The 8,684-nt window shown below is 38.6% G+C and overlaps 1 long non-coding RNA gene across 1 annotated transcript; it reads left to right on the forward strand.

The window, feature by feature from the left end:
- The first annotated feature begins 4,654 nt into the window (after positions 1 to 4,654).
- LOC130590748 (uncharacterized) lies at positions 4,655 to 7,752 on the forward strand. The gene is made up of 2 exons (XR_008968594.1): positions 4,655 to 4,710; positions 6,898 to 7,752. It is a non-coding gene; the product is annotated as an uncharacterized LOC130590748 (long non-coding RNA).
- Positions 7,753 to 8,684: the final 932 nt, after the last annotated feature.

The raw sequence follows: 8,684 nt of genomic DNA on the forward strand, positions 1-8,684 counted from the left end.
TAACAATTACAACCAGTGGAAAAGAGCCTGCATTATTTCTCTAAAAGCCAAAAACAAACTCGGTCTTGTAACTGGAAAATGCCCAAAACCTGCTAGTTCATCTCCTCATCTTAGCCAGTGGGAACGATGTGATAATATGGTTATATCCTGGTTAATACATTCCATGGCAAAAGATATTGCTTCAAGTATCCTATACTGTGACTCATCCGCCGAAATATGGTCTGAACTTGAGATTCGTTACGCTCATATGAGTGGAACTAAAATATATAAAATCCACAAAGACATCACAAACTTCTCACAAAACAACCTTTCTATCACAAATTATTTTACCAAACTCAAATGTCTCCATGATGAATATATGGAAGCCATAGACATACCACCATGTACTTGCGGTTCTGGGCAAGCAATTTCTCAACTTCTTCAAAATCAACATCTTATGCAATTTCTCATGGGCCTTAACGAGCCATACAACACCACAAGGGGAAACCTCCTCATGAAGTCTCCTTTACCTTCAGTTAACCAAGCTTACCATTCTCTTCTTGAAGAAGAAAGACAACGAGAAATTACAGCAGCTCCTTCCGTAGACCCAGAAGCATCTGCAATGGCATCTTTCAACAGAAGGTTTCAACAAGGTCCTCACAATGGCAAGGGTACAAATGAGTATCAAAAAGGGCCACAAATGATCACGGGTTATAAGGGAAATATGGTGAAGAAAAACAACTATTACTGCGAACATTGCAAAATGCCGGGGCACTCAACAGAAAGATGCTACAAGTTGAATGGATATCCACCAAATCACAAATTTTTTAACAATTACAATGGGAAAGGTAAAAAGGTGGCTGCTTATTGTTCAAATGATACGAGTCAAGCTGAAATGAATGAGGGAGATAGCTCTAATCGTCAACCCATGATAAGTCAAGGCCAATACAATCAACTCATGGAGATGATAAACAAACAAAATATGAATGGCGGCACCAACACATCCCAAGACACCAATCCAGCAGCCATGCTCGCAGGTAAAGTCCTTTGCTCCATTGACCTTCTATTATGCAACCCATGTGGATTTTGGACAGTGGCGCCACAGACCATATCACACCACATCTATCATCTTTCTTGAACTATAAAAAGGTCACAGGAACACAAAACCATATTAGTACTGCCAATGGTCATAAAGCCGAAGTAAAACACATAGGTAGCGTGAAATTACGACATAATCTCATATTACATAATGTTCTCCATGTTCCCGATTTTCATTTCAATCTAATTTCCATACATAAACTCACCTCTGATTTAGGATATCACATCTCATTCTCCTCTTCCACTTGTTTTATTCAGGACCATTCCATGAGCAAGCCTATGCCTCTTGGTAAACACAAGAATGGGCTATATTTTGTTGACACATTTTTGGAGAGAGAGATGAAGTCCATAATACCACTCTTGCTGCAAATAGCTTAGTTTTACCTTTTTCAGAAAGTAGCATAAAACAAAATTGTAGTGCTGTTGTTTCTCCCTCTGTAATTACAGACTTTTTGACTGAGCAATCTTTTTGTAATGTTTCCCACGTTCCTATCAATGACAAAACAGATATTTTCATGTGGCATTTACGGTTGGGCCATTTGCCTTTTGATAAATTAAATTTCATACCTTGTATGCCACGTGGCAGGCCCAATACTCACGTATGTCGTGTATGTCCTCAGGCCCGTCAAACTCGCAAACCATTTCCCATCAGCTCCATCAAAACACATTCCCCTTTTGAGCTTATCCATATAGATACTTGGGGGCCCTACAAATACCCTACTCATGCCAACCACAAATACTTCCTCACCATCGTCGACGATTACTCTCGATGCACTTGGACACACCTAATGCAATCCAAAACCAATGCTCTCTCCATCATCAAATCCATCATGGCCTACGCTCAAACTCACTTCAATACCACCATTAAAACCATTAGAACCGATAATGCTTTGGAACTATGTGAAGGATATGCCAAAGAATTTTATCGTGCCAATGGAATAGAACACCAAACTAGCATTCGTGACACCCCTCAACAAAACGGAGTTGTTGAACGAAAACATCGTCACCTTTTGGAAACCGCTAGAGCACTTCAATTTCAATCCAACCTTCCTATTAAATTTTGGGGTGAATGTATTCTCACCGCTACCTATCTCATTAACCGATTCCCTCTCAAAAGCCTCAAACACAAAACTCCTTTCGAAGTCTTTCTCACTAAACAACCCGACTACTCCCACTTACGCTCCTTTGGGTGCCTTTGCTTTGTGTCCACTCTCAAAAAGGACCGAAACAAATTTACACCACGGGCCAAGCCTTGCGTTTTTATGGGGTACCCCAATGGACAAAAAGGCTATAAAGTTTTGGATCTTGACTCTGGGGCCCTTTTCACCAGTCGTGACGTTACCTTTCACGAGAACATTTTCCCTTTCCACCTTCCGCACCCCTCTCCGCCTACAACTTCCTCTTCTTTTTCTCCCTTGGACCCCATTTACATACCGTCCTCCACTCCTTTTGACACACCATCCCCCGACCTCACTGTCAATCACCCTACTGTCTTGGATCCTCCTGCCACCGGTTCAACACCACTTCCACCTCCCACTCCATCTCTCTCTCCTCCCATCATCAATTCGCCCCCTTCCCATCCTCCTCTTGATGACGCCAATCTTCGTCGCTCTACCCGCATCCACACTCGTCCTACATATCTCCAAGATTATGATACTACTCTCCCCACATCTCTTCTCACCGGTCACTGGTGCCACCTTGTCCAATACTCTGCGTTGCCTAATAGTTTTCATGCATTGGTTTCATCTGTTTCTGCTAACCATGAACCCAGGTGTTTTTCGGAGGCCTCTCATCACCCTGAATGGAAGGCTGCCATGCAACATGAACTTAATGCCCTCATTCACAATGGTACTTGGGATCTTGTCGCTCTCCCTTCCGGCAAGAAAGCCATCGGAAGCCGTTGGGTTTACAAGATCAAATACCGCAATGATGGTACCATTGATCGATATAAAGCCCGGCTCGTTGCTCGCGGTTTTTCCCAGATTCCCGGGGTGGATTTTGATGAAAAATTTTCCCCCGTGGTCAAGATGACCACCATCCGCTGTCTTCTTGCCATAGCTGCTGCTCGCTCATGGCCCCTTCACCAATTGGACGTCAACAACGCGTTTCTTCACGGTGACCTCCATGAAGAGGTCTACATGAAAGCTCCCGAGGGCTTCCCTAATCCTCTTAATCATGTTTGCAAACTCAAAAAGTCCATCTACGGTTTAAAACAGGCGAGTCGCCAATGGTTCGCTAAACTTACTCATGCCCTTCTCTCCCATGGCTTCTCCCAATCAAAGAATGATTACTCTATGTTTCTTCAACGAGCAGGCTCCGACATCACCATTATCACCATATATGTTGACGACCTCCTTGTCACTGGCAACAATCCTCTCTCTATCCAAGCCATCAAAACTTTCTTAGCCACTCACTTCAGCATCAAAGATCTCGGTCAAGCCCGTTGTTTTTTGGGTTTTGAACTTGCTTACCTTCCCGACGGTATCTCTCTCACCCAACACAAATTCACCCAAGAGCTCTTAGCCGACAGTGGTTTTTCTACCTACAAACCTGCCACTACTCCCCTTCCTCTCAACCTCAAATTAAGCAAAGATGATGGAACTCTCCTTCCCGATGCTACAACCTACCGTAGCCTCATTGGCAAACTTAACTTTTTAACTCACACCCGTCCTGACATCTCTTTCGCCGTCCAGACCCTTAGCCAATTCATGCAACAACCTCGCACGGAACACCTTAAAGCTCTCCACCATGTTCTCTCTTACATACATGTGGGCAAGGAATCCTCCTACGAGCTCTTCCTAACCTCACTCTTCAAGCATACTCTGACTCCGATTGGGGTAGTTGCCCCGACACCCGTAAATCTCTCACCGGCTATGTCTTGCTTCTCGGTGGCTCACCCATCAGTTGGAAGTCTAAGAAACAGGGAACCATTTCCAAATCTTCGTCTGAGGCTGAGTACCGTGCCATGGCCCATGCCGCTGCCGAAGTCGCATGGGTCGTTCGACTCTTGACAGAATTGGGTCTCTCCAATCTCACTCCTGTCACTCTCCACTGTGACAATCAATCAGCCATCCATATCGGCAAAAACCCGGTATTTCACGAGCGCACCAAACATATCGACATCGACTGTCACTTCACTCGTGAAAAAGTCCTTGAAGGCCTGCTACAGTTAACTTATCTCCCGACTCGATCTCAAATAGCGGATATTTTTACCAAGGTCCTCCCGTCGTCCCAGTTTCGCACTCTCATGTCCAAGCTCGGCATGGTTGATTTTCATCCCCCATTCCAGCTTGCGGGGGGGTAAAGGATTATATTTCCTAGTGTTTGAAAGCCCATCTCTACTGCTTGTATTTATTTCTTAATGTTGGGCTTTGGGATCTATGGCCCGTTTCTCTTTCTTTCCTTTTCTAGGTTTTCTTTTACTCTTGTATATATATTACTCACTTTTCTACTGATAGAGTTAGGTTGTAAATCATATAATATCATTATCAATATACAAGTTCATGAATCTTTGAGATCAACTCTTCTTCCTTCAACCTTGGAGTAATAACCAATTACTCCTTCACCAAAGTTTTCAAATGCTAATCTCATCTCAACCTGATCTTGTTCATCCTTCTTAACAATCACTTCAAGGTATTATTCCGAAAAAAGGGAAGGAGAAGGATCTTTTTCGGTGAATTCCTCTTCTTCGTGTTTAGTGCTGGTATGCTAGAATCTTAACTACTTTTAATGTCAAGACTAATTTACTTAGGAAGTATAAAAGAATTGCTCGATTGGAAATTAGAATTATTATTTGTCTGAGGGATGTTCCATTTACTTAATGCGAGTTTTTAGTATTTAGCACTCCTTTTGTTTCTTATGTTAACCAAAAATCATAAATTTTCATGAACAGAACAAATACTTTTTATGCTGTTATATATGCTGAATTGTGTCTCACCTTGTGAAGAAAAAGTGGCTTCAATGTCTCGCCTTACATTAATATCAACCGATAATATGTACTTGGCACCTATTCTTCTGCTCATCAAACTCTCCAATCACATAATTATGAGATTAATTAGTCGTGAAAACTAACTTGTTGCCATTGAAGGATTGCGGATAAATGCGAAGATGGCAATTTGAAGGGAACATCCTGATATTTGTATTCTCAATTGGCAGACACCACATTATTACTAACAGCAAATTGGCAAGTAGCCCACTATATCTGCCATTATGGTGGATAATCACATTTTTTAGTACTTTATATGTTAGTATATATATGTGGAACTAAATGATATATTTCAAGATAGATATTTATTTTGATGGCATAATTCTTCTTGTTTCATTTGAGATTAAACTACCTATAGTTAGGGGTGTACACCGTTTCAAGACCGAATCGGAGGATTGGAATATATTTTTTTTGGACCGGACCAGAATTTTTCCGGTCCGGTCTGGTCCTATTTTGAACCGGTTGGACTGGAATTTATATATTTTTTTATTTCATTTAAATATATATATTGATAAATTAAATACAATTAAAATTAATAATTTTAATAGCAATAATACTAAAGTAATATATAGTAGGTTTTTAACTTTCTCGCGTTTTAAACATTTTTTAACTTATAATTTTTTTTAACTAAAATAATAGAAATTCCGGTCCAACTGGTCCGGACCGAAAATCCAGAATCAGTTTTTTTTGTGGATCGAGGACCGCACCGGAATCTTCGGTTCGCTCCGTATCGGTTCAGATTCGGGTCCGACCCTAGTCTTTTCAAAACCATACTTATAGTTGAGAGGGAAAAGATTAGGAGGAGGTGGAGTTTTTACATAGACCTTCATTTGAAAGGAAAAAGATACGGAATCTATGTATATACTTTACACTTAAAAATGCTTATTTTACTATCATTGGAGTGGTATTGAGTACTAATAATGAAAATTATGAAGAGAAATATACTTAAAAGGCAAAGTTGCATAATCATAGGATTGTCTCTTAAATATCTTTTATCAATGTTTACCAAACAAGACACGATGAATTTAAATTCATGGTTTAAAACTTATTAAAAATGCTTGACAATGAATATATCATTTTAGTTATGCAATATAAAAGTGCGTCTTATTTACTTAAAATATATAAGTTTTAGGGCCGACTAAGTAGTAATAATTAAGATTAATCAAGTCCAATTAGATGTAAATATTTATAATATGATAAAAGATTTAACCACTATTCATCAAATCTAATAAGTCGAGTTTAAATAAATTCACGTGAAGTAAACACATCCCGAATCGTAGTTTGAAAGCAGATACTATCAACATTTAAGATCATGTACTCAAAGGTAAAATACCAAGATAAATCCCAAATAAAATTGTCAAACAATAAAGGAGAGCAGAAAATGACATTTGATGTAAAAAGCATATTAATTCATACCTAATACCTTTATTCCAAAGCCATATAAGTGATAATTAGAGGACAGAATATTCTTTAATCAGTCCATATATTTTTATGCTTGAAAATGGACTGATCGAATCAATGGAAACATAAAGCCATGCTCCCTAAAAGCTCACACATGAAAGTTTTATTCCCTCAGCCAATAAAGCAGACTCATACATTCACAAAAGTTTTGCACTTTTTGTTGTGGGATTTATCATTTACAACATAATATTGGTTGCTCCATTTCATAAAAGATGCACAAATGAATTGATTAATAATCAAAAAATTTGCTTTAACAAAAATTAGTAGAATCTTTTTAGTTTAATTATAGTGACATCTGACGTGCTCTCTTTCCTTGTATTTGGGTGCTAATAAGTGTTATTTATGGCCAACTCTTTTTGTGTTTTTTTTTCCAGAGTGGAATTCCATGGACTCATGTTGACATCATGGCATATGTCTGAAATACTGAGATTTGGAGCATCTGAATGAATCCATATATTCCCTTCTTTTTGTACAAGATTTTCTCTCTATTTTTATGTCTTCTTTTGCTTTACTAATGGTTCACTTACATTGAATTATGTGGATGATCAGTGTTGAGCATACAAGTGTAACATGAGACTATGAGAGTGAGCATGAAAATATGAGGTGGGTTTTGGCTTTGAAGGTCATAGTAAAATTTACTGATGATCACTGTTGGGAGGTGGCTGGTGGGTGGCTGTGGCAATGGGGTGGTGGTGGCAGGAGGTCGATGATGGTGAAGTGAGGTGGCTGGTGGTGCAGGTGGTGGTGGTTTAGGGAAAAAGAAGGAAAATGTTAGAGATGTAATTTCAACTTTTTTGGGGGCGATTTTAAGTACTTTTGGGGCGATGAATAGAAGTTCAGTTTGGAAAACTTGAGATTGTTTAGTTTGTCGACACGAATCATGATTGACTCAACAAACTAGTATGGTACTATGGTAGTAGCCATAGTAGTTGAATCTAATTACACATCAAATAATTTGATTCTGATAGATTTTATTAGTTATATTTGTTATGTATCAAAGATGCAGTCATCTATTGAAGTATCAAAATTCTTTTCTTGTTACGGGAAAGTTTACAAGTTATTTGGAATTAGTTGTCTCGCGTTGAATTAGAGGTAGCAGGGTGAAACATACAAGACTAGTGGACTACTCCGAATATCATCAATTAGCTTTTGGACTTGTATTCGATTAAATGCTATCCTACGGCATGTGTATCCATTGAACACTTAAATATATAATTTTTGTTGTTTTACCCAATTATTTTAGATACAACTATACAAATGACTAAGGGGAAGAGATATGAGAGATCATTATCATTTACCTGGCAAATATTTAGTGAAAACTATTGATAATAGTACACAAAAAAATTTACACCTCTATGACTTCATGTGATAACACAATAGTAATATGAGAAGTAGCTATGGCTGTTTTGTTTTTCACATAAAGACAAATTTGCCAAACTACCGCATCTATATACCAAATTCCAAAGGGAAATGAATAGTTTGGGTGAATCGGAAGGAAACGGAAGGGGAAAAAAACAGAGGCAAATGAAAGGTCAACGCCATAAATAATGGTCAAGACAAGTTAAAATCTGGCCAAAGGTAACTTTTTACAACATTGATGCTTTAAAGGGTCGTTTTTCACAACTTTTTTTATAAGGTAGTTTCTCACAAAAACATGTTCTTATAATTAGGTAGTTCCCGACAAATTTACCAAGGAAAGTTTATAATTTGTTGGAATAATAGATCATCTAAGTAGTCACTCGTTACTTACATCGTAAATCATTAATACTTCCTTCATTCCTAAATAAGTGTTTTATACACTTCCACACTCAAAACGATGTTTTTTGTCATTAATATTGTGAACAAATCTACTTTCACCATCCAATCAAACACAAGAACTCAGCATTGGATTGCCATCAGTGGCCTATTTCCAGCAATAAATTTTGAATGCACGTTGTTCAATGTCTATAATCCATGCACTGTAGAGGCTCGAGCGAGAGTATGGGATGAAATAATAGAATTCTACAACTCAAATCCACTCCCTTGCCTTCTCATTGGGGACTTCAATGAGACATTAGAGGCTGCAGATAGAGGTAGTCTCCTTTTCTCTCAATCTGGGACCACTAACTTCAAAAATTTTTTGCAGGCTCTTCACTTGTTAGAAATTCCATCAGCTTGCAAA

Source organism: Beta vulgaris, chromosome 3, assembly GCF_026745355.1.
Source record: "Beta vulgaris subsp. vulgaris cultivar EL10 chromosome 3, EL10.2, whole genome shotgun sequence".
Taxonomy (NCBI): Eukaryota; Viridiplantae; Streptophyta; class Magnoliopsida; order Caryophyllales; family Amaranthaceae; genus Beta; species Beta vulgaris.